The 23,570-nt window shown below is 37.0% G+C and overlaps 1 protein-coding gene and 1 long non-coding RNA gene across 5 annotated transcripts in view; one reads left to right on the top strand and one right to left on the bottom strand.

The window, feature by feature from the left end:
- The window catches only part of si:ch211-214p13.3 (nectin-1), a 90,800-nt gene extending 72,551 nt beyond the window's left edge, over positions 1-18,249 (top strand). For both annotated transcript variants that reach the window (XM_051959208.1, XM_051959211.1), the window contains one exon: positions 15,148-18,249. The gene's annotated coding sequence lies outside the window, so the exon portion shown is untranslated. The remainder of the gene's footprint in view (positions 1-15,147) is intronic.
- Positions 4,338-5,780, bottom strand: LOC127537203 (uncharacterized). Of its 3 annotated transcripts, none has more exons than XR_007946822.1 (3): positions 5,639-5,780; positions 4,803-4,947; positions 4,338-4,643 (listed from the first exon to the last, which is right to left on the bottom strand). It is a non-coding gene; the product is annotated as an uncharacterized LOC127537203 (long non-coding RNA). The 3 variants fall into 3 exon arrangements; XR_007946821.1 differs by having other exon boundaries at positions 4,803-4,911; positions 5,639-5,769; XR_007946820.1 differs by lacking the exon at positions 5,639-5,780 and having other exon boundaries at positions 4,803-5,627.
- Positions 18,250-23,570: the final 5,321 nt, after the last annotated feature.

The raw sequence follows: 23,570 nt of genomic DNA, 5'->3' as shown, positions 1-23,570 counted from the left end.
ACTTTCATTATATATATATCAAATCTTTTTTCCTACCGAGCCCCGGAAGGGACATGTCCGTATGGCGAAGCGACAATGAAGGACACTCACCCGGACGAGAATTTTATTGAGTTTTATTTTGAAATCGGCCTGAATACACAGACATTCAAGCAGTGCGATGCGCTAAGAGTCTGCCATGCAGACCAGCGATCCTGATAATGGTAAGTTTTATTTCTCCAACATCCTGCTGTTATCCTACTATGAATACGCTAGCTACAACAGTCCCACATCAGTATTATGAACGTTCCGCCAGCTAACGCGGTCCGGACACCGGATCACTGATTAGAGGTTGGGCGTTGAACTATTGTTTGCCAGCCCAGTTAGCCGCTGGTAAGCTAACAAGCTATGAAACAACTCCTTATAAAACCGGAGGAAAGCAGCAGCAATATTTCAGTCCAAGACCTGTATTCAGAACCTCCCACGCTGTTACACAATGACCCATTAATCATATTACTGAACTATATGGTTATCATTGAAATTTCCCTTGAAGAACCAGTGAACTCTTTGCGAACACATTTTAATTTATGTGTTGATTATGTTTCGTATCAGTAATACATGTCTAAAAAACTGATTCAAATGATCAAGTTAACACAATGAAGTAAAGAGTACTGGTAATTGCAGCTATTTTCATAATTTCAAGGTAAAATTCTGATGTGTGATTTTCTAGCTTTGCAGATGTGGAAATCCAATGCACTGATTTCTTATACACAGATGCTTTTGGTGTTTTTTGTTGTAAAATAAAACAAGGCATTTATCACTGTTGGAAATTATTACAGGTATTATTTGTAACACTTTCTAACATTGTATGGACAAAGCAATAAATCAGTTAATGGATAAAATCATTTGTATTACAGATGCTATCAACAGCATGTCTTGTTCATTTTATTGAGTTGTCGGCCTTGGATGATGAGGTCCAGTTACCAGGAGCACTAGTCTGCAGCTTACTGGTTCCGTCCTGCAGCTCCTCCACGCTGTCCTCCTCTCTACAGACCAAATCAAGTAAGATCTGTTTAGACTATGCAGACATCAACATGATCAGTATGTTATCTTTTGACCCATCCTAAAATCACAAAATAGAACATTTACTTTAAGTTAACTGTGTTTATGAAAATAGAAAATAATTACTGACAACTAGTACTTTTTGGTGCTTTTATGCAGGAAAAGGGAACCAGGAAGCTGCTGTGGATCCTCTGCAGTATCTGGAGAGGTCAGAGGAACGGTTCTTGGAACAGATCGGAAGACACCAAGACGTGACCTCTGCCATTCTCCAGAACATCCAGAAGATGAATGAAAACCTTGGTTGCACTGATGGGACGCATGGTGTCGGTGCTGGAGCAACTGTCCCAGAATTAAACTGCATTGTTGACTATTGGCTTTTCTAGAAAATAAATCTTTTTTAGTACTTCACCTGTTTTGTACTTTACCCATGCACTTTGGGTGAATAAACAGAAATTTGTGATGAGATGCAAATTTTGTCTATCATCTACAGAGACTTTATTCAGTGTTCAGTGCACACTTTTGTTACACACATTTGACAGATAAGCAGTTGTGCTTTTCAAGCAGATTTTAGTCAGAAACATCAGTAGCATATGTTTTTTTTACTGTTACACCAAGCTAGGTAGATAAACTGCACTACTGCAGCAGATATATTATTGAAATGTGCTTCTATTATGTGTCTACATACACTGCTCACAAATAGTTATTCAACTTTTGGGTGAAATTGATGGAAAATATAAAAAGTGCATGCTGTAGTGATATATCATAAAAGTAGGGTATTTAACTAGAAACATGCAATAGTGATTTCCTCATCTCAAAAAAATGTATTGAATCAAAAGCTAACAACAGTGGAGGGTATGTCACAATAAAAAATGTCTCAGTTTGGACAGAACAGCAGCCTTCAGCTGAAATCCAGTACAACTGTGTCCCACCAGTGGCGTGATCATGGATGTGTCCAGGCAGTAGCTGACCTCTGCCTCGTAATTAGCCTTAAGACCAGCTATAAAGATAAACATAGATATTATCATTATCATCAACATATGGTGCATGTGTTTAACCTTTAAGCTATGTAGGGATGCAAATGTAGTCGAAGCTAAGTAGCTAAGCTAATGCTAACACGTTCAGTGTTCAGAATCAAAACATCTCTAAAAATTACCTGTTTTCTCAAACGTAGTCGCCGTTCCCTGTGACAACCATGAAGACAGATAGATAATCACAGAAGAGCTCATCTGAAGAGCAAATGTCCAATAAGGTTCCTGTTTTTGTTTGCCATGTCCTTCCAGGGCTCAGTAGGAAAAAGTCTGAATATATGGAATGAAACTTTGAATAGATGGAATGAAAATCTGAACATTCTATATTCCGACTTTCATTATATATATATATCAACTTTCATTATATATATATCAACTTTCATTATATATATATCGACTTTCATTATATATATATATATCAAGTTTCATTATATATATATCAAGTTTCATTATATATATATCAAGTTTCATTATATATATATCGACTTTCATTATATATATATCAACTTTCATTATATATATATATCAAGTTTCATTATATATATATATATCAAGTTTCATTATATATATATCGACTTTCATTATATATATATCAAGTTTCATTATATATATATATCAAGTTTCATTATATATATATCGACTTTCATTATATATATATCAAATTTCATTATATATATATCAAGTTTCATTATATATATATCGACTTTCATTATATATATATCGAGTTTCATTATATATATATCAAGTTTCATTATATATATATCGACTTTCATTATATATATAATTTCCTAAACGGCATGCCATAGGCATGCCATATTTTATATATATATATATGTATATATATATATGGCATGCCGTTTAGGAAATTATATATATAATGAAAGTCGATATATATATAATGAAACTTGATATATATATAATGAAAGTTGATATATATATAATGAAACTTGATATATATATAATGAAAGTCGATATATATATAATGAAACTTGATATATATATAATGAAACTTGATATATATATAATGAAACTTGATATATATATAATGAAACTTGATATATATATATAATGAAACTTGATATATATATATAATGAAACTTGATATATATATAATGAAACTTGATATATATATAATGAAAGTCGATATATATATAATGAAACTTGATATATATATATAATGAAACTTGATATATATATAATGAAAGTCGATATATATATAATGAAACTTGATATATATATAATGAAACTTGATATATATATAATGAAAGTCGATATATATATAATGAAACTTGATATATATATAATGAAACTTGATATATATATAATGAAAGTTGATATATATATAATGAAAGTTGAGATATATATATAATGAAAGTCGGAATATAGAATGTTCAGATTTTCATTCCATCTATTCAAAGTTTCATTCCATATATTCAGACTTTTTCCTACTGAGCCCTGGAAGGACATGGCAAACAAAAACAGGAACCTTATTGGACATTTGCTCTTCAGATGAGCTCTTCTGTGATTATCTGTCTTCATGGTTGTCACAGGGAACGGCGACTACGTTTGAGAAAACAGGTAATTTTTAGAGATGTTTTGATTCTGAACACTGAACGTGTTAGCATTAGCTTAGCTACTTAGCTTCGACTACATTTGCATCCCTACATAGCTTAAAGGTTAAACACATGCACCATATGTTGATGATAATGATAATATCTATGTTTATCTTTATAGCTGGTCTTAAGGCTAATTACGAGGCAGAGGTCAGCTGCTGCCTGGACACATCCATGATCACGCCACTGGTGGGACACAATTGTACTGGATTTCAGCTGAAGGCTGCTGTTCTGTCCAAACTGAGACATTTTTATTGTGACATACCCTCCACTGTTGTTAGCTTTTGATTCAATAAATTTTTTTGAGATGAGGAAATCACTATTGCATGTTTCTAGTTAAATACCCTATTTTTATGATATATCACTAAAGCATGCACTTTTTATATTTTCCATCAATTTCACCCAAAAGTTGAATAACTATTTGTGAGCAGTGTATGTAGACACATAATAGAAGCACATTTCAATAATATGTCTGCTGCAGTAGTGCAGTTTATCTACCTAGATTGGTGTAACAGTAAAAAAAAACACATATGCTACTGATGTTTCTGACTAAAATCTGCTTGAAAAGCACAACTGCTTATCTGTCAAAATGTGTGTAACAAAAGTGTGCACTGAACACTGAATAAAGTCTCTGTAGATTATAGACAAAATTTGCATCTCTCATCACAAATTTCTGTTTATTCACCCAAAGTGCATGAGTAAAATACAAAACAGGTGAAGTACTAAAAAAGATTTATTTTCTAGAAAAGCCAATAGTCAACAATGCAGTTTAATTCTGGGACAGTTGCTCCAGCACCGACGCCATGCGTCCCATCAGTGCAACCAAGGTTTTCATTCATCTTCTGGATGTTCTGGAGAATGGCAGAGGTCACGTCTTGGTGTCTTCCGATCTGTTCCAAGAACCGTTCCTCTGACCTCTCCAGATACTGCAGAGGATCCAAAGCAGCTTCCTGGTTCCCTTTTCCTGCATAAAAGCACCAAAAAGTACTAGTTGTCAGTAATTATTTTCTATTTTCATAAACACAGTTAACTTAAAGTAAATGTTCTATTTTGTGATTTTAGGATGGGTCAAAAGATAACATACTGATCATGTTGATGTCTGCATAGTCTAAACAGATCTTACTTGATTTGGTCTGTAGAGAGGAGGACGGCGTGGAGGAGCTGCAGGACGGAACCAGTAAGCTGCAGACTAGTGCTCCTGGTAACTGGACCTCATCATCCAAGGCCGACAACTTAATAAAATGAACAAGACATGCTGTTGATAGCATCTGTAATACAAATGATTTTATCCATTAACTGATTTATTGCTTTGTCCATACAATGTTAGAAAGTGTTACAAATAATACCTGTAATAATTTCCAACAGTGATAAATGCCTTGTTTTATTTTACAACAAAAAACACCAAAAGCATCTGTGTATAAGAAATCAGTGCATTGGATTTCCACATCTGCAAAGCTAGAAAATCACACATCAGAATTTTACCTTGAAATTATGAAAATAGCTGCAGATTACCAGTACTCTTTACTTCATTGTGTTAACTTGATCATTTGAATCAGTTTTTTAGACTTGTATTACTGATACGAAACATAATCAACACATAAATTAAAATGTGTTCGCAAAGAGTTCACTGGTTCTTCAAGGAAAATTTCAATGATAACCATATAGTTCAGTAATATGATTAATGGGTCATTGTGTAACAGCGTGGGAGGTTCTGAATACAGGTCTTGGACTGAAATATTGCTGCTGCTTTCCTCCGGTTTTATAAGGAGTTGTTTCATAGCTTGTTAGCTTACCAGCGGCTAACTGGCTGGCAAACAATAGTTCAACGCCAACCTCCAATCAGTGATCCGGTGTCCGGACCGCGTTAGCTGGCGGAACGTTCATAATACTGATGTGGGACTGTTGTAGCTAGCGTATTCATAGTAGGATAACAGCAGGATGTTGGAGAAATAAACTTACCATTATCAGGATCGCTGGTCTGCATGGCAGACTCTTAGCGCATCGCACTGCTTGAATGTCTGTGTATTTCAGGCCGATTTCAAAATAAAACTCAATAAAATTCTCGTCCGGGTGAGTGTCCTTCATTGTCGCTTCGCCATACGGACATGTCCCTTCCGGGGCTCGGTAGGAAAAAAGATTTGATATATATATAATGAAAGTTGATATATATATATATATAATGAAAGTCGATATATATATAATGAAAGTTGATATATATATATAATGAAAGTTGATATATATATAATGAAAGTCGATATATATATAATGAAAGTTGATATATATATAATGAAAGTCGATATATATATAATGAAACTTGATATATATATAATGAAAGTTGATATATATATAATGAAAGTCGATATATATATATATATATATATATATATATATATATATATATATATATATATATATATATCAAGTTTCATTATATATATATCAAGTTTCATTATATATATATCAAGTTTCATTATATATATATCGACTTTCATTATATATATATATCAAGTTTCATTATATATATATCGACTTTCATTATATATATATCAAGTTTCATTATATATATATCAAGTTTCGTTATATATATATCGACTTTCATTATATATATATCAAGTTTCATTATATATATATCAAGTTTCATTATATATATAATTTCCTAAACGGCATGCCATAAATATATATATATATATATATATATATATATATATATATATATATTACTTTTAACAAAAATGTATGCAAGATATATCCCATGAACTTCAGTAATCTCTGAACTTACATTGATGATTGATGACTGATGATTTCATTCATGATTTCAGAAGAAAAACTTGAATTTGGATGCTATCAGACTGATCATATCCAAAATCTGAAACTTAGACGGTTGCAAGGGAGATGTGGGCGTGGCAAAATGTCAAAATATCTTTTTGATTTTTAACCACGCCTGATGTGTACGTCAGCGGGGTTACTGCATTCGCGTCAGTATCTGGCTGGCTGGGTAAGTATGTATGTGTGTGTGTGTGTTTGTGTATGTCCGTTCAGATATCTCTGCAAGTGCTGAAGTCAGGATAATCAAACTTGGCACTGAAGATCGGTCTAAGGTCCCCTGCTCAGTTGGTGGAGTTAGAGGTCAGCAGATCAAGGTCAAGGTCACAGGGGTCACTTTGCACATTTCTTGCATATTGCATCATTTGCATTGGAAGGGATATACGTAGGATGATCAAAATTGATACAGAGTATGATGCATGGGTTTGGTTCTGCCATCTACTGAGGGCTCGTCTAGTTTAATATGCGTAAGCTGTTTCCTCTCCAACATGTTGCTGGAGAGAGTTTTGGTCTTTTTTCTTCTCTGTGGAATTTTTCATTCAGTCAAGCTTTTTTTTTTATCTTTAATGAATTTCCCCGTGGGGGTCAATAAAAATATTTCTGATTCTGATTACATTATCACACAATCACAACTTAACAACATACAAGACTAAAAGTCAGGACCCCAATTTCAAAGAGAGAAAAACATATTTTCATCAATACGTCTGCTGTGTAATAAAAATCAATTTTCCACAGCATTAAATAAACAGATTTAGAATCCATATCAACACATTAAACCCTCCTCAGGGTGTGTGTTTTGTCGATGATGAATGGAAGCTTGGGTTCCTGGTTTCTTTGGTAAGTTAAGAGCACAAATACTGATTTATTGTAAACTTTGGTCAATCAAAACAAGCTGTGAACAAAACACTGACAAACCCTTTAAAGGTGATATGGTGAATTTGTTCATGAATAGGTGCTTATTAATAACCCTACATCCAGCAAATATTCATTTACATGTAAGTCCACTATTCACTCTGTTTCTGGCCCTCAATACACTAATATGAATATTTTCCTAGACCGTTATTTTCCCCTCATTCTGTCCACAAGACCCATTGTTTAATGAAATACCTCCCTACACAGAAAAACACCAAAATGACTACAAATGTTCGAACAAGCACGCATTCTTAAACAATCCATTAAATGCAACGGAAGACTGTTATTTCATCATTTGTGTCAGCTTGAAACCAAAGATGGTGCAACTAATTCCGTGACAGATGCAGAGGTTTTAGAGGGCAAAGTTAAGATATAAACCTACAACTGTCAGTGTGGACCAAGCAGAAAGAAACCGGTTCTATCTGCCATTGTTGTTGTTGTTTCAGCCACATCCCACTTCCTTGTGACTCAAAGCAATAACATTTACATGTCACACATAAATCAGAGTTTTTGAAAAGCTTATTTTTACAAAAGTGGCTCTGTTTGAGCAGCCCAACACTGTGTCTGTGTGAGAATGAGAGGCCCAAAAGTTCAGTACAGTGTTTTCTCATTGTGAATAGGTTATGGTTCAGTGTTTCATACCTTGTTGAAAATGCAGAATCCCTCTTTCCAAAGACAAAAAACCTTTCAGGGGTGTAAACATATCCTCTCTGGTTGGCCTCAAACCCAAAGCTTTTTCACCCCTTAGTTAACTCTTCCATAATTAAACTACATGAAAGTTGCACTACTAACAGAAATTTACTCCCCAACAACAAAGTTCCATACATATTAACATGAACAAATATATAACTCATGACAACCTAGGAGCTTATGATTGATTTTACTTTTATAGAAAGAACCCCATAAATCTAAAGGCCTCCACAGGGAACTGCAGCATCAGGTTTGTCAGTATAAGCAACTCCATTAAGGAGAGAACTTTGATTAAAACAACTTGCAGATTAGAAAGCCAGTTTTACTGTTTAACATGAATACCATCAGTTAATGGAGTTCAGTACACAGGTCCAGGGAACTAATCAAGTGCTGTTACTGAATTTGTGAGGAAACAAAACAAAAGGAGGATGGAATCAATGCAGGTTGTTTGTATGTACACTGCATTAAAGGTGACAGAGGTTGTGAGAAGTGCAGCGTAAGAAGGAATACCATGGGTGTCTGTATCGCCCAGGGCAGGAAGAGCCGTCTGAAGGGCTGGAGGTAGATTTCAGAGGAGGGCAACACCCTCAGGGTCTCTATCAGGGGAACACATGGCTGGATGATTTCATGCCTCCAGGTCCCTTCAGTCAGCCAGCTGCCCGACACAATGTTATCAACGGATAGGAGTGCCGGCACACACGGTCAGTCATCCACCGCCAAACACCAACAACAAGACTTTCTCACATGTTCAGAAGGCAATGATTTATACCTTAAAGTTGTTTCCGTCAAGGATTCAGAGTCACTTTAACAATGAGCAGTCAAACAAGACGTCATAAAACACTTCCAGAGTAAAGTGTATGAGACAGAAAACATGCTGAGGTCCCACCAGAAGTCGCAACAGCTCTTGGTTGTTCTATTTAATTAGCCAAAAAAATAAATACCTCTTGCTTTTTTTTTAAATTTGATTTTAAGTCATTTCTGTCAAGGGAGAGAGAAGCCGCACTGAAAGCCTGGCTGGCCCGTTCATTGCTTTTGGCCGGTGACTGCATGCCGTTCTTCTGCTGGACCTGATGAACAATACTGTCCTTTCATTCACTGTTTTATTTTAGGGATCTATGAGGCGCAAACACACATATGCTGCTTTTCTGTCTTCAGTCATCGTGCAAAAGTAAAACATACAGTATACGCTAGACAAAGTCAGTCTGTTCACACATGCATGGACACACACAGCAGCCGTCTGTCCTCGTGTCCAAGCTGGTCGGTTGTCTTGGGTCTTGTAGATATCCGTCTTCCTGCGTTTGTTAAAGCTGCTCCTTCTCCACGGCCGACACTGGGATGCTGTAGCTCCATTGTGGTGGCATTAAGAGTCCACGTTTCCCTCAGCCGGCGCCACATCTTGATAACCTTGTTCCTAGTAGGGTGGGGGAGGAACTGACAAGGTCCATTGCCTTAATTGTGTTTGCTTTCATTGAACACTTAAAACATTCAGTAATCTTCAATAAAAACTCCTGCAAAACACTGACTGATGATTTTTAAGCCTCAATGATATTCAGTATTTGAGGCCAGTTGAAACTTTTCACTGCAGATATTTAGACTTCATAGTCAACACAGGAATTCCCAAGAATTTCCCTTCAGATTGTTCCTGCACAAAGCCAGGACCCTGAAACTGATGCAGATTAATGGAATGAATCTGCAATTAATGTTAAAGCTTTTTCCACAGTGACATGGGAAAATGTCTTCTGTCACCAAGGCCAATATTAAAATTTGTGATTTTATGGTTAAAAAACAAGATATTATCCAGCAGTACTTTTAAACTCTTCCCTACTATTGTGGTGCCAGAGTACGGTGCACAGACTGTATATAATATTATTTTTCGCTATGGTCATAATGAGAGATCAGGTGGCCGATCTTAAAATAAATCAATATTGAGTTTTTTATAGAGCGTTAAAGTTTTGCGAAGCCAGGGGGCGGAGCTACTTGATTTACAGTCTGGTCTAGAATGATTGGCAGGTCCTATGGAGGAGATAGCCGAGACTCTGCTTTCCTCGTTTGGATTAATTCTGATATAATAATTGTGGGTTTATTTATCGGTGGAGCAGTGACTTGTTTTAACCAGTTTTCTACCTTCGACTGATTCTACCAGCAGACACTGAAAGGACTCTGATAGTTAGGTAAATGTTTATTTTCTTATCGGTGCACTTTATGTGCAACTTTGGTGTCAGATATAATGTGTGCCATACACTGCAGATGTTGGTGGAGTTTATTTCAGTGTGTGTTGACCAGAGGCGAGAGTTAGCATCCAGTAAATATTAGCTTTAATGTTAGCGATGCTAACCGAGCTAGCTGCTCAGTCGTATTCGCTCATATTCACTGTGAGGATTTTTTGAGTGAAGCCAACAGAAGGAAAACCTCATCTGGTTGTGAAGAAGGAGACTGAATTGACGACATCCTCAGAAAACCACTTCCTGTTTAGCTTTCAGTTAAAGAAGGACAGACCAGTTGTTTCAGCAGTTTATTATTCTCTGTTCTTAGAATTCACAGATTCAATTTATCACCTTTAACTTCATCCCTGCTGTTGTAGCAGAAATACAACATAAAAAGTGCATGTTATTTATAGCAGATATGCAGCATTAAAACATCAACACATTCAGGACAACAGCTTCATTATTTCCTTTATTGCACATTTAAAAACTACATTGTTTAACTATTGTGAACTGTAAAGATGTTTAAAGACATATAATAAATGGATGAAATAAATAATGTGTTGCTGACAATGAAGTGTAAAAACTGAGAAGTCACAAGACAAGTTTTATTATAAAGAGAGGAGCTGAATCTGCAGCATTATTGTTCTTATTGGAATGATGAGGAGGACATCAGTGCTGCTCGTCCTCACAGCGATGAAGGAGAGAAAACTCTTCAGACAACCACAGCTGGATGTTCATGTTCTCTGTAGTTCTCAGTCCATCAGACTAGAGGTTCCCAATGATCCAGACCAAGGCTGGAAGGAAAAGACACTTACAGCGAGGAAAAGATCTCCAAGGTCCTTTAATTCCAACTGCAGGAACAGTAAATATCAGAGTGAACATATCAGGATATGAATGGAACAATATTGTGTGTCGCTCTAAACATGTGATAGTATAGCATGATGTCCAAAAAACGTCATAGTATAGCATGTCGCCCAAAAAACATCATAGCATAGCATGTCACTCTAAATACATCATAGTATAGCCTTTGGTCCAAAAAATTTCATAGTATAGCATGCCGCTCAAAACACGTCATAGTATAGCATGTCGCTCAAAAAACATCATAGTATAGCATGTCGCCCAAAAAACATCATAGTATAGCATGTCGCCCAAAAAACATCATAGTTTAGCATGTCGCTCTAAACACATCATAGTATAGCCTTTGGTCCAAAAATGTCATAGTATAGCATGTCGCCCAAAAAACATCATAGTATAGCATGTCGCTCAAAAAATTTCGTAGTATAGCATGTCACTCTAAATACATCATAGTATAGCCTTTGGTCCAAAAATGTCATAGTATAGCATGTCGCCCAAAAAACATCATAGTATAGCATGTCGCTCTAAACACATCATAGTATAGCCTTTGGTCCAAAAAATGTCATAGTATAGCATGTCGCCCAAAAAACATCATAGTATAGCATGTCGCTCAAAAAATTTCTTAGTATAGCATGTCACTCTAAATACATCATAGTATAGCCTTTGGTCCAAAAAATGTCATAGTATAGCATGTCGTTCAAAAAACATCATAGTATAGCATGTCGCCCAAAAAACATCATAGTATAGCATGTCGCTCTAAACACATCATAGTATAGCCTTTGGTCCAAAATGTCGCCCAAAAAACATCATAGTATAGCATGTCGCTCAAAAAATTTCGTAGTATAGCATGTCACTCTAAATACATCATAGTATAGCCTTTGGTCCAAAAAATGTCATAGTATAGCATGTCGCCCAAAAACATCATAGTATAGCATGTCGCTCTAAACACATCATAGTATAGCCTTTGGTCCAAAAATGTCATAGTATAGCATGTCGCCCAAAAAACATCATAGTATAGCATGTCGCTCAAAAATTTCTTAGTATAGCATGTCACTCTAAATACATCATAGTATAGCCTTTGGTCCAAAAAATGTCATAGTATAGCATGTCGTTCAAAAAACATCATAGTATAGCATGTCGCCCAAAAAACATCATAGTATAGCATGTCGCTCTAAACACATCATAGTATAGCCTTTGGTCCAAAATGTCGCCCAAAAAACATCATAGTATAGCATGTCGCTCAAAAAATTTCGTAGTATAGCATGTCACTCTAAATACATCATAGTATAGCCTTTGGTCCAAAAAATGTCATAGTATAGCATGTCGTTCAAAAAACATCATAGTATAGCATGTCGCCCAAAAAACATCATAGTATAGCATGTCGCTCTAAACACATCATAGTATAGCCTTTGGTCCAAAAAATGTCATAGTATAGCATGTCGTTCAAAAAACATCATAGTATAGCATGTCGCCCAAAAACATCATAGTATAGCATGTCGCCCAAAAAACATCATAGTTTAGCATGTCGCTCTAAACACATCATAGTATAGCCTTTGGTCCAAAAAATGTCATAGTATAGCATGTCGCCCAAAAAACATCATAGTATAGCATGTCGCTCAAAAAATTTCGTAGTATAGCATGTCACTCTAAATACATCATAGTATAGCCTTTGGTCCAAAAATGTCATAGTATAGCATGTCGCCCAAAAAACATCATAGTATAGCATGTCGCTCTAAACACATCATAGTATAGCCTTTGGTCCAAAAATGTCATAGTATAGCATGTCGCCCAAAAAACATCATAGTATAGCATGTCGCTCAAAAAATTTCTTAGTATAGCATGTCACTCTAAATACATCATAGTATAGCCTTTGGTCCAAAAAATGTCATAGTATAGCATGTCGTTCAAAAACATCATAGTATAGCATGTCGCCCAAAAACATCATAGTATAGCATGTCGCTCTAAACACATCATAGTATAGCCTTTGGTCCAAAATGTCGCCCAAAAAACATCATAGTATAGCATGTCGCTCAAAAAATTTCGTAGTATAGCATGTCACTCTAAATACATCATAGTATAGCCTTTGGTCCAAAAAATGTCATAGTATAGCATGTCGCCCAAAAACATCATAGTATAGCATGTCGCTCTAAACACATCATAGTATAGCCTTTGGTCCAAAAAATGTCATAGTATAGCATGTCGCCCAAAAAACATCATAGTATAGCATGTCGCTCAAAAAATTTCTTAGTATAGCATGTCACTCTAAATACATCATAGTATAGCCTTTGGTCCAAAAATGTCATAGTATAGCATGTCGTTCAAAAAACATCATAGTATAGCATGTCGCCCAAAAAACATCATAGTATAGCATGTCGCTCTAAACACATCATAGTATAGCCTTTGGTCCAAAATGTCGCCCAAAAAACATCATAGTATAGCATGTCGCTCAAAAAATTTCGTAGTATAGCATGTCACTCTAAATACATCATAGTATAGCCTTTGGTCCAAAAAATGTCATAGTATAGCATGTCGTTCAAAAAACATCATAGTATAGCATGTCGCCCAAAAACATCATAGTATAGCATGTCGCTCTAAACACATCATAGTATAGCCTTTGGTCCAAAAAATGTCATAGTATAGCATGTCGTTCAAAAAACATCATAGTATAGCATGTCGCCCAAAAAACATCATAGTATAGCATGTCGCTCTAAACACATCATAGTATAGCCTTTGGTCCAAAAAATGTCATAGTATAGCATGTCGCCCAAAAAACATCATAGTATAGCATGTCGCCCAAAACACATCATAGCATAGCATGTCACTCTAAATACATCATAGTATAGCCTTTGGTCCAAAAAATGTCATAGTATAGCATGTCGTTCAAAAAATTTCGTAGTATAGCATGTCACTCTAAATACATCATAGTATAGCCTTTGGTCCAAAAAATGTCATAGTATAGCATGTCGTTCAAAAACATCATAGTATAGCATGTCGCCCAAAAAACATCATAGCATAGCATGTCACTCTAAATACATCATAGTATAGCCTTTGGTCCAAAAAATGTCATAGTATAGCATGTCGTCCAAAAAGCGTCATAGTATAGCATGTCGCTCTAAATACATCATAGTATAGCCTTTGGTCCAAAAAGCGTCATAGTATAGCATGTCGCTCTAAATACATCATAGTATAGCCTTTGGTCCAAAAAGCGTCATAGTATAGCATGTCGCTCTAAATACATCATAGTATAGCCTTTAGTCCAAAAAATTTCATAGTATAGCATGCCGCTCAAAACACGTCATAGTATAGCGTGTCGCCCAAAAAACATCATAGTATAGCATGTCGCCCAAAAAACATCATAGTATAGCATGTCGCTCTAAATACATCATAGTATAGCCTTTGGTCCAAAAAATGTCATAGTAAAGCACGTCACCCAAAAAACGTCGTAGCATAGCATGTCGTCCGAAAAACATCATAGTAAAGCATGTCGCTCTAAACACGTCATAGTATAGCATGTCGTTCTAAACACGTCATAGTATAGCATGTCGTCCAAAAAATGTCATAGTATAACCTTTGGTCCAAAAAACATCATAGTATAGCCTTTGGTCCAAAAAACGTTGTTCTGTTCCGGCTGTCGGAAGTAGGTGAGGAGCAACACATAGACCTTCCAAACGCTGGTTTCCAGAGGGTTAGAGGAGTATTTATTTGAAAGAGTAAGTTTACAAGAACAGAACATGTGAGGTTAAAAGCAAATGGGTGTTGGTAAAATAAAAGTAAATCAACATAACTGAAAGTGAACTTCACGTTGACATTGATGGGAATTCCAACTAGGAACAAAGTAAAAGATCATCAATTCTAAAAAAAAAATCTTGTTCACCTCTTAAAACCCAAAAACACACCGCAGTAGCACCCTAAACTAAAACTACCAATGGGTTCCTGTTTTCCTTTCTGAATAATTCAAAGGTCCCTCTCTATCTCCTCACACAGGCACCAACCACTGGAACACATCTCCAAAGTTCTGCTCAGAAGAAGTGCCGCCAGATGAAGGAGCCTTTTGAGAGGCAGCTGGCATCATGATTGGATGGTACTTTGGTCTGATCCAGTCCAGCTTCAGCTCCAGAGACGTCAGGCGGGACGAGTCAACGGAGGCTGGGTGGACGAAGGCATGCAGCTGAATACAATCCAGAAAACAACAGAGGAGGACAGCAGCGGCCCAGGGCCAGAACAAACAGAGTAGCATAGTACGTCTCTGAGAAAACATCATAGTATAGTCTTTGGTATGAAAAAACGGCATCATATACTTCTGGATCTCTTGAGTTGCTTGTTGTTAAAATATGTTGCTGGAGGTGCTGAAGCTCAGAAAGTCTGAGATGGTTGTTCAGAATAAGCTCATTCTCAAGTCTGATCAGAACTGTCCTCTTTTGTTTGAACTTTCCCTAAACTGAGGAGTTAATGACAGAGCAGCACATCCAGACTCAGTCTCATTTATGAAGAGATTAAACTTCAGTGTCATTCATTGATGCTAAAGTGCAGCTTTCACATGTTTGTTGCACATGCTCCAGACCAAACCAGTCCAGGTAGAAGACGATGTGAAGAGAAGCTCCAGAGGATGAATATCACACATTTACGTTGGAAATAATGTCCTTTAATTAGACATTGTCATGCAAAAGTTGGATTTCCCTTTAATGATGTTTAAATCTTTGAGTGTTTGATTGATGTTGGTTTCTAAATGTTTTCTGACACTCGGCCCCAAAGATTAAAACATTTTATGGCTCACAAGCTGCAACAATTCACACATTATCAACTATCTTTCTGACTAAACTAAGATAAAAAGTGAAAAACTGTCTGATTCCTGCATCATGAATGTAAATCTTTTTGGTTTTTATGACAATAAACTGAGTATATTTGGGTTTGACATTTTATAAACCAAAACAAGAAATGAATTACTGGAGAAAACAATCAACAGATTAATGGACAAAGAAAATGTGTTTTCCAACATATATGGCTGAATTCCTCCAACATTACAAGATGCATACAATTTAAATTCAATTTTATATAATGCCAATTACAGGTCAAATTCTCCCAAGATGCTTTATTTTTATATTTTTTTGTCGTATTTAAAATATGACAAAGAAAGAAATTTAAACCTCTTGACTAATCCAATTTATTATTTGGATTTTAAGAGACTAATTGACAATTAAAATTAAATAACTTTCTCCACTAAAACTAATAAACATGAGGTCAAATAGAAGGAACAATTTTAAGTCCTGCAGTCCTGCGACGACAAGAATAAAGTTTCTCAACAAAAACTAAATCTGCTGGTGGATTCCATTAAAGTCCTAATAAATAATAAAGTGTGATACTAAATGTTTGTGGTGCTAAAAATCTCAAAGTAAAGATCTCAAGTTGAACATCTGGATGGAGGTTGATAAAAGTTGACCTTCCTTCATTTCTCTGGAGCCGACTCCATGGATTTTGTGGATGCTGGTTAAAGACCTGCTCTTCTTGTCGTCTTCCTTCTAGTCACTGTAAAAAGTCACTCCATCCTCGCAGACTTCAACACCTCTTCATGAAAAGTTCTTCTGCCTCCGACCTGGTGGAAACTGCAGAAACTCGGGAAAACCTGTGGAGACTCGAGGAACTCGTGGAGACTTGAAAAACTCGTCGGGCGGGGGAAGGTGTGGTGGGCGGTGGGGGGTAGAGGGGGGAGGCCGCCACCCACCTCCCCTCCTACTTCCCGCCCTGACTCCACCCAGACTCCGCCTTGGCTCCACCCATGTGGTCACTTTATCAGGAACAGAAACTACGATGTCAAAGGGATGACAAATTTATTTCATTTTGTCTGATCTATAGCTCAGTGAATTAAGGGGTTGCCTATGGAGCTATCGGTTGCTGGTTCAAAACCAAGCCCTTCTGAAATTTTTTGAAAAACTTAGACAAAGCCAATGAAAGAAAACTGCCTATAGTGGGTCTTGAACCTGCTACCTTCCACTTTCTAGTCTCCCTTCTTACCACCTGAGCTACTTGCTCAGATGCTAGTTTTTCTTTTTTTTTGTACATTTATCATCAAATTTTTGTCGCTTTCGAGTTTCTTTTTAATTCAAGTCTTGACTCTACTGTTTTTTCTCAGGAGGTTGGACTTCAGCCTTTGTGCTGGAGGGTTGAACCCTCAGTTCCAAGATTTTCCAAAGCCTCCATACCTCCCGAATTCTCAGGACCTGAGCTTTCACACTGTCTGAGGGCTGAAATTTTCTAAGTCCCACAGTAGGTCTCTGTTTGTTTGAACCTTCAGAAAGTCTGAGGCCTGAAAACCTAGAAGTTCTGGAGCAGTTCACTGTTAGTTTGAACGTTTAGACAGTCTGAGGACTGAAGTTTTAAACGTTTCTCAGGACTTCTCTATTAGTTTGAACTTTGTGGTTAACAGAAGCCTTAAAACTTGTGACCATGAGTCTTGATTTCACATTTAGACCATCCATCTGAGTTCTTCTCAGACCTTAACCTGTGGGTTCTTTAAAAATCCTGAACAAACTTTGATTCTCTTCACTGAACAGTAAAGTTTGTGGAGATCAGAAGGTAACATTAGTTTGATCGATGCCTTCAACTACTAGTAGACTTTATCTGGAAAGCAGTTTTCTGAAATGAGTTCTTAGTAAATCTGTCCACAATTAAACCAAGAACACAGAAAGAGGAAATGTTTGAAGAAACAACTTGATGTTTTCATTTCAGACTAAAAAATGCTTTAAGACCTTTATCCGTTTTTGCTCTTTTTGGTCGTTTTATTGTCTCTCCTGTTTAATTTGATCTTCTAAAGTCTAACTGGTGTCTTTTCAAATGTTTTGTCTTTAGTTTGATTCTTCTTAAATGTTTAGTTTTGCTCTTTTCTCACCTTTCAATATTTTCTAATGTCTGATTTGACTTTGAAATATTTTGTCTTTTAATGTTTAATTGTTGTTTTTTCAAATCTTTTATAGGCTTGTTTGAAAAATTTCCTTTTAAAACTGCCTTTAATTTTTCCTTAAAGCACATACTACAGCTGCCCTTACAACCTTATCACATACTGCTGCATAAAATTGGTACATTTTGAAACCATCTTTTTGTATGTATCTTCAATTGTACTGAGAATTGTGGATTTAAATGGTCAAAAAAGCATGCTGGCCTGCAGATTGCAAAATGATACAAGACACTGTCAGACATCCTGGTATTTTGGCTGCACACTGCATTTGACTTACAATGTATTGGATTATATTTAAATTTCAATGGCCGTACTATACAAAAGAGTAGTATGGATACTGGAACGCAACCATGGTCGTTTTTTAGTTTGGGAAGGTTGATAACTCAGTGAAATAACCCAGAAGTGTTGAAGTGGAAGCCATGATAAAAGCTGGATGAACTGCTAAGAAAAGATGTTTCAGTACACCAGGACACAAGAAAAGAAATGTCATCCCACAGATCCTTGCATGTCAGCAGCATTCTCCATTGCATAGTTATGAGGCCTACTGTAGGTGCTGTCAGCTCTTTTCCATTGTCTTTATGGATTCTGCTTCACATTTTTTCCTTAATCTCATGACATTTTCCATTGAGGTCAAGGAAAAGTGTTTAGGATAACATCTATATCTGTCTTTGACTCTGTTGAAGACACAATAGTGGCAAAACATGAGGGTGTTTGGATAATTCCAGGCAGTAAAATTCTCCTTCAAACATGTAAATGGTTTAATCAGTTACAAAACAAGAAATAAAGACTCCTTCTCTCTCTCCAACTCTCAGCCTCAGGGAGGTGGTGTAATGATGATGTCTTACTTGGAAAATGAAGGGAAACCTAATTTGCTAATATCGTTCAACTGCTTCTTATTTAGTATGAGAAGCAGTTGAAATATGTGGTTACATATAGTTTTGCTTTAAAGAAACTTTATCCAGTTGATACACTTATGTTGCGTTGACAGAAAAACTTTCATCCCTTGACACACATAATAATGCATGTGTGACCTACATATCCATGCAAAACCGACTCATCAGTGTCTCCAGTCTGGGGCAGCATTTCAGTAAGGGTCAGAGATCAGCTGGTAAGAATAGCAGTTGTCTAAATATGTGGCGACTGATGGCCGTCTGCTATTTTGGCTTCTCGCAATCCCTCACCTGTTCTTTCAAAGCTCTGCCATCCTATAATGAGCAATCAGCCTGGCTAATCATTTACTGCCAGTAACCGTGTGCTTCTTGTCTCTGGGTCGGCTTATCAACAGAGAAGCAGAGGTTTAATAATAACTCATAGCTTTCAGGAAAGATGTTGATGAGAAGAGGGTGAGGACTGATGGTGTTGTTGCGTTTCATTCATAGTTTGTGCCACTTGTTTGGAAACATCTTAGTTAGTTGGTTATAGCCAAGTTCCTTTTTTTACTTTACAAATGGTTAAGAAAGATAATTAGTGGTCTTGTAAAGTGCTAAATCACTATAGTCCAACAGTAAATTGATCAGCCTGACGTTGTTCATTCTTTAGCATCCCAAAACTACTTTATGACAAAAGTAAAATGGGTCCCACTGTTGAACTGGGTAAAATGTTCCTTTATACTTTGAACAGATAGTAGTTTTAATCTACAGGAGCCTGTCAGACTATCTACTCCTCTCTGACTCATGTAGGAGGGTACTTCAAAAACTTTTTGGCCTCACCCATGAATAGGTGGGATAACTCCCATTTTGGGGCATAACTGTATAATAAAAAGCCTTATATTACTGTCCACAAAAACTCAAATGTCTGCAGCAATCAAAGAAATGAGGAAGTTATAGCTTTGAACTGGTGTGCTGTTGCTCCAGGACAATGTCTCCGTCCATACAACACGGGTGGCAGAAAAGCCCAATGTGGCTTCGAACTGTTGCCCCATGAACCTGACTCACCCAGCCTGCATTGTATGACTTCTAATTCCCAAATTGAAATCCTATTTGTAGGATCACCATTTTCAGATTGATGATGGGGTCGTGCATGCTGTTGAAGAGCATCTTGATGTTCAATATCTTCCACAGGGGAAAAGCAAATCTTGAACATCAGTGGACAAAGTGCATTGAAGTCAATGGAGAATATGTTAAAGATGAATGCAAAACAATCATTTACAGTGAGGCCAAGAACTTTCTGAGGCACACTTGTATGCTAAAGGACACAGCTCTTTTAAGAAATGACTTAGCCTTTTCAAAGCAAATACCAAATATTTATGACCCACAGAAGAAAAAGTCATGCAGAAAGGGCTGCATTGATGTTGTTCACCTTTTTTGAAAGATTTCTGGTGGGTGTTGCCAAATCAAAGAACAAAATAAAACCAAACAAAGACTAACAGAGTGTATAACCTTGCTAAACATAAAAAATACTCCCTTGCCAAACTAAAATGCAGAAGCAACACCCACCACAGGTAACAGAAACTAATACAAACAGCGCACAGAATAAACAAAAAAAGGTCAGAACACACACATTTAATACACAAAGACTCAAGTTACAAAATACCTTCTCACAAAGTTGGCGGACTGCTAACCAGAGCCACCATCTCCACACCAAACTAGTAGTCACCAACAAGAGCTCTAAATGTCTATAGTCACCATTTAGTGACCAGAGACCCAATGGACCATACCAGAATACTAGGAAATCAAAGAGGCATCAGGGCGAACTGATCACATCAAACCACCTGGCAAGACTGAGAGTTTGGCTCCGTTGCTTTAGTTTGTTCTTTAGGCGTTGGCTTGCAGCTTCCAGCAGTAAAATTGTCTTTAATGTGTTTCTTGGTGTGTTTTAGGGCTTTGTACTGGATAGTTGTCTTGGTAAATATGGTTCTTTAGTCAGTCACATGGTGCTAATTTGTGCAGTGATTAGCGGATTTGGTGCAGCTAAACTGTGTCTTTATCTTGGCTGTAGTGAGTCTAGAGGTTTTTGGTCAGACATAGTCTGTATTCTTGGTTGTGAACCAACGTTGGTTGTCCAGAAGGTAAGAGTTCCTGTCCTGATTCTCTGTTTAAAGATATTGCTGGGGTCTTGGGAGAGGAGGAATTGTGGTGGCGGACCAATCCAGTGGGTCAGGAGGTGTAGAGGACCAGAGCTGGGAGGAGGTCTGGAGCTCCAGCTAATCACTCCTCAAGAGTGCCATGTGTAATCTGGAGCCCAGTCTTGATTCTCGCTATATGTAAATGCAGTATATGCAACTTTCTCTCATTTCTCACTCATCTCCCACTTTCAATGCTCCATTTTATTATCACATTCGTAGAGTGCAGCAGCCATCAGTGGATCACAAAGATCAGTTAGAGGGTGTATATAAGGTTGTGATGACAATTCAGGAGCACGTGTCCGTCAAGCCCGGCTCCTCTGGGACTCAGGCAAGGCAGGGCTGAAATGGGTTTGTGTCATGATGAACAAATGGCAGGCAGGGGTCAGGCTGGCAGGCTGCTGGAGAGGGTTATATTAATGCATCCTGGCAGTGTGGGCTTTTTCCATCAGACACTCCTGCAAACACACACACACACACACACACACACACACACACACACATTACGTTCACTCATTGAAACGCACTTGAGCACATGCAGTTGTCTTCCTCTCTTTCTCCTGTATTCACACACACACACACACACACACACACACACGCACACACGTGTTCAGATCTCATCCTTGCACTGCCAAGAAGCTGTAAGTGCTGAGATTAAATGAAGTTGTGGAACATCACTTCTTTGTCACAGATCACTTCATGCTGTTATTCTGCCCGAATGTTTTTCCACTTGTTAATCCGCCCTGATGAGCGGCACAATGGAAACATCTGAGTAGCCTTTCAACTGAGGAAGACTACGTAATTAGGAATTAGCAACAGCTTTGCCATCCCTTCAATAAATAATCTGAGGCCTGCAGGGATGCTAAGTACTCTAGAGGCCTTTGTTTGAGGAGCTGCAATAATCACAGTGAATTCTTTATATTCATGCCCAGGAATCTCAGCAAGATGCAGAAAGGGGGGAAAAAGTTCTAGTCTTGCATTTGTTTGGTGGAGGTTTCATTAGCAGGAAAAACCCTCTTTGCAAAGTGACTTCATTTGGAAACGTGGCTTCATTTGCCTTTTAGGGGCAAGAATGGAGAGTCAACATATTAATATCCATTTAGTGAGATAGGAGAGATTGCAAAGTCATAGCTCTTGGCCCAAAATCCAAAGCAGATTGTCATGAGATACTTAAAATCATTTTCTCTGCTCCATGGTCAAAGGCGCACTTGTTGAAGAGGAGAATTTAGCCATTCAGATCGTTGGTTAGGCCGTGACATTGGCAGTAAGAAGAAGATAGGGTCAGTGAACAAGAGCAAAAACAATGAGTGTAAAGTAACAAGGAGAGTGGAAATAACTCGAAAACTCAGTGTGACATTTTGGTAAGTAAGCCTATTTATTTTCACTTTGATCACAAATGAAAAGACCAATTTTATTGTTTTCTGGGCCCGACATGTGATGCTACAGTCAACCACTGTTAGCTAAACTTAGCACAAATACTGAGGATGACAGCTAATCTGGTTCCGTCCAGAGGTGACGCACATACCAACATATCTGAAGGTGTCTGATCAACAGTTTTTATCTACCTGGTTTCTTGGTACAAAATTGAAACTGTAAAATTATGTTTTTTAATTTTGTATGGTTTAGATTATTCTACACAACGGGGCTGTTTTTCGCTGCAGGAACTTGCAGGTCGTTTTAGTGCCTCAAGAAAGGCCTCTGCAGAAACTCACAGGAGAACAAGTATCTACTCCAGAGTACAAGCGCCTTTTTCTGCTTTCTTGGTGTTTTAACGGAGTCGCAGTCTCCTGCTTTTCAGCATTGCAATCTTTCAAGTAAAATTTACAATATAAGCATTTCTTTCATGTTCACAGAATTAGAATTATGTCCAAAAACTATTATTTGCAGATATGTTGGCACATTTGAAGCTTATATTACAGTCAAATCTGTGGGATCCTACATCACAATGGAAACAGAAAGGCTAAAAAGGTTGATTATGGGGTTGTTCCAGTAATGTTTGCAAAACCTGTCACTTGCCTGAAGTTCCTGCTGTGGAAAACTGCCTAATGAGAGGTCATAAATACCTAAAAAAAAATGTCAAAGATAGCTCAACAAAGTGCAAGTCTGCACAACATAATATAAGATAATCAGGAATGACATCAATAAAATAGCTCTAACTTATACACACTTATATAAAAATTACATTATAAATAAGCTGAAATATACAGATGTGATGAATCACACTGCAGCGTAGTCGTCTTGTGTAACAAATCTAACACAAGTCTGACTAAAATGTTTTAGAGATCTTTTTCCTTTAACTGTTTTCCCAGACTTGAACAAACTTTAACAATCAAAACAACTCAGAACAACAGAATTGGACAGCAATCCTAAACTTTTCTTAGCTATTATTTATTTCCT

Source organism: Acanthochromis polyacanthus, chromosome 14 (genome assembly GCF_021347895.1).
Source record: "Acanthochromis polyacanthus isolate Apoly-LR-REF ecotype Palm Island chromosome 14, KAUST_Apoly_ChrSc, whole genome shotgun sequence".
Classification (NCBI taxonomy): Eukaryota; Metazoa; Chordata; class Actinopteri; family Pomacentridae; genus Acanthochromis; species Acanthochromis polyacanthus.
This window is presented reverse-complemented; position numbering and strand designations above follow the sequence as displayed.